The following is a 3,921-nucleotide window of genomic DNA, read 5'->3' on the forward strand; positions in this document are numbered from 1 at the left end:
TGAGCTGTGTGTGCAGTTGATTTACAAAATATTTATTATGCGTTTTTCTGACATTTCAAAGTGAATCCTTGTGGCTTCCATACTTCGTTATTTGAAATTACCATATTACTGAATGTTTGGATACATTATGCATATACTTGCGTAAAATAGGGAATACTCGTATATGTATATGTACTAAGCGTATGCTTGACAGAATATGTAAAAAGCAATTGGTTGAATACAAAATATTCTTGATTCAATGAAATGTAACTTTATTCAAATTAAGTATCCAACAACGCATTGAAATTTCATTCAATATCATATGTTTCAAGTGCCATTTCGTTATTGGTTTTAATTATTTACCTTATGTTTTAAGACCAGAATAACCTGTGCAAATTAGTCTAGAAAAAATATTTGTTTATTTAAATTACAATAAACAAATTAAGCATCAGGAAAGATTTGAGAATAAAATCTAGCACAAGTAAAGTGTAACTCTAGCCTCCTTGTTTCAAATAGTGAAATAAAGTAAGTGACAAAAGCCGGATAAAATAACATATAGCAATAATGTGGATAGATATAGGGTTATGCATATATAAATGATCAGGATGAAGAGACGAGTTGAATTCCGGGCGACTGTATGTCTCTTCGTCCTTGCAAGCTGTAACTTGAAAAAAATCTTGATGAAACTTGATATGCGCGTGCCATAACAAAGCAATAAATTATGATATAAAACTCTAATTTGACACAAGGGATCGCGATGGACGTTGAATCGTCCCCTTTTAGGTGAAAACACATATCTCGAGACTCACCTGACCGATTTCAACCAAATTTGGTAAGTTATATTCCACGGACGTTAAAACAAGTAAGGAAGAGTTAAGTTCGGGTATAACCGAACATTTCATACTCTTGCTACTTGCGGGGATTGAAGCCAGGGAAGTACCTTCAAGTTTATAAGGTTTGTTAGTTGTATGGGGTGTAAGGCGAGTTTTCACCCGATTTTATTCATTCTAAGTTATAAGAAAATACACTCTCTCAATTTTATTAATATAACGATAACTGGAAGCTCAAAAATCTTTGTATTAGGTTTATGGGGCTAAGGGAAGTATTGATCAATTCAACTATTTGTAACACACAGACATACTACTATCAGAAAAGCCAATTGGTCGATATATACGGTATAAAGTCAACTGGAAGCTCGAAAATCTTTGTATTAGGTATATGGGGCTAAGGGAAGTATTGATCAATTCAACTATTTGTAACATACTACTATTATAAAAGGATTCTGAATTTCAATTATACATCTGACAAAATGACCTATATTTTGGGTAAAAAATCAACTATAGGAACTGGGGTCTGAATATTCGCTACCTTGGGGCTTGAACAGCTTCTATTGGACTTGGACAATTTTTGCCCATAAAACTCTCTAAAGGCATTATTCGAGCAAAATCTTATCCCGTTATATTAATTGCTTCTTGATTTGTACAATCGAAATGAAGGAATAATATATATATATTAGAGTATTTTTTTAACTATTAATTTTTTTCAATCCCGTCGTGAAAATCCCTGGAAATTTGAGACCTTAACCTTAACAATAAGGACTGGACCAGGGCATGTAAAAATTTTCCTTTGAAAATACACGACAATCGTGATTTTTTATCTTTAAATTTCTATAGCTCAGAGCCATGGCTTTAACTTTAGACACATATTCCTCAGAATTGAATACTCCAAAAAAGTACCCATTGCGACAAAGTCGAAACTCACACCGGTGAGGTAGAACGGGGCTCTAAACCTGATTTTTCCACGAATTTCGCTTTTGTTTGTATATATGTATATCGTAAATGCCTAGAGCTATAAAACAATGTACATCACAAACTTGTAAGAAATTTTATTTGCTACAAAAAAGGTCCAAAATCAAAATCGCTATCATTAATACTTCTCGAGATATTCGGCTTTTTAAGTAAGGCTTAATAGAATTTTCATAGTATGGTATGTAATAAAAATTCCATACATGCTCATTTCGCCTCTTTTCAACGGTTGATCTTCTTGGTGCAGAGCCCAAATTCAGCAGTATTTTCCACCAAAATGCAATACTTTATTAACACACGAAATGCTTTTATGATCCATTTTTTTGTAAACTAACTAATAGAAATCATATAGATGGTAGTAGTAGTACATATTATCTATGGGTCATCATAAGGTATTCCCCGGGCTTTGATTCCTACAAGTTGCAAGCTCTTCCTTAGATGTGTATAATGAAATTTTGCAAATATCTAACTTACGGGCATAACTCTTTCAAATTGCGAGATTTAATTTGCTGCAACTTCCAAACATAGTCTTTCTTTACCAAATTACGTTGTTCAAGAGTAATTTACGGTTGCTTGACCGCAAGTTATCATAAAATGCACGTGATATAAACTCAAAAACAGTTTTAAGCAGTGAGTACGAACATTAAAGCTACCGATTATAGATGTATTGATTTGATTCAAAATTGATATATTTATGCTAGGGCAGTTCAAAAAGTTGAGCGATTTTCCTTTCTAACACATATGTATCTTCATATGTTAATTCATTAAAGCCAGTGTCGAGCCTTCTTCAGATGTACATACATATACATAAATTTCAATGATTCTTCTAAATACTTTCAAACCATTTTAATCGCTTCAAAAGTTGCAAATTATTAGTCTTTCATAGATTTTTTCAGTTTTAGCCATAATTTTTCGCTTCCCAACTAAACGAACCTGTACTTGAAAATATGACCATACATTTGTGAAAAAAAAAATAATATGCTGTATATTATACATAGCACGTAAATTTTGCAAAACCAACTTACCTTTTTAACATTCCACCTAAGAGCAATGCGCAAATACAGAAGCCATTGATCTTTCATGATCGTTCCAATTACGATTAATGGGAATTTGTGGTGATGTTGATAACCTGCAATGAAGAACAAATGTATATGCACTTTTAAATCTTATTTAGCTTAAGCAATAACGTAATAAGATATCTTCACGAAATTTAGTACGTACTTATTGCTCAAGGTAATATATCTTAAGAAATTTGTGCTTAAGAAATATGTGCTGTAGAGCTACCATACAAAGTGAACAATCAAAATTCAGTACGTTTTTATTAGACAAGATGTCTTCACGTAATTTTGCAGGGAATATTATCCAAGGCAATGCTACAATATCTGAAGAAATTCCAAATCAGACCACTATATGATATAGGTTTCATACAAAATGAACGATCAAAGTCAAGTTATGGAATCTTACTTATTTGTGAAGGGTATCCTAACTTTCGTATTAGCGAAGTTTTTATACTGTTGCAACCAGTTGCTACGGAGTGTTATAGTTTTGTTCACATAAGGCTTGTGCGTATCACCTAAAACTAAGCGATATAGATATAGAGCTATATACAATATATATGCAAATTATCAGGATGACGAGAAAAGTTGAAATCCGGTTGACTGTCTGTCTGATAAAATGTTTTGTGTTGAGAGAATAGTGGCCAAAGAGAGGGAAAATGGTAAAAATATAAATTAGCGAGCTTGTTTGCTAATTCTTTGCAAAACTAAAAACAACATGATCAACGCATAATTTTAGTAACCAAAATATATTTAATTTTCAGTTCTCTGTTTTTATAATACCATGGATAAATGTTTTTTTTTTATACTCTTGCAGCCAGTTGCTACAGAGTATTAAAGTTTTGTACACCTAACGCGTGTACGTATCATCTAAAATATAGATATAGATTTATATATACAAACTAGAGGACCCGTCCACGCTTCGCTGTGGCTGATACATAGATAATACTAATACTACCATCTATATGATTTCTATTAGTTGCATTATAACTATTCGTTAATAAGATATATCATTTTTCTGAAGCAACTTGTGTTAGTCTACAAAAAAAATGGATCATAAGGCATTTCGTGTAATAGTAAAG

The sequence above is a fragment of the Bactrocera neohumeralis genome, chromosome 5 (genome assembly GCF_024586455.1).
Source record: "Bactrocera neohumeralis isolate Rockhampton chromosome 5, APGP_CSIRO_Bneo_wtdbg2-racon-allhic-juicebox.fasta_v2, whole genome shotgun sequence".
Taxonomy (NCBI): domain Eukaryota; kingdom Metazoa; phylum Arthropoda; class Insecta; order Diptera; family Tephritidae; genus Bactrocera; species Bactrocera neohumeralis.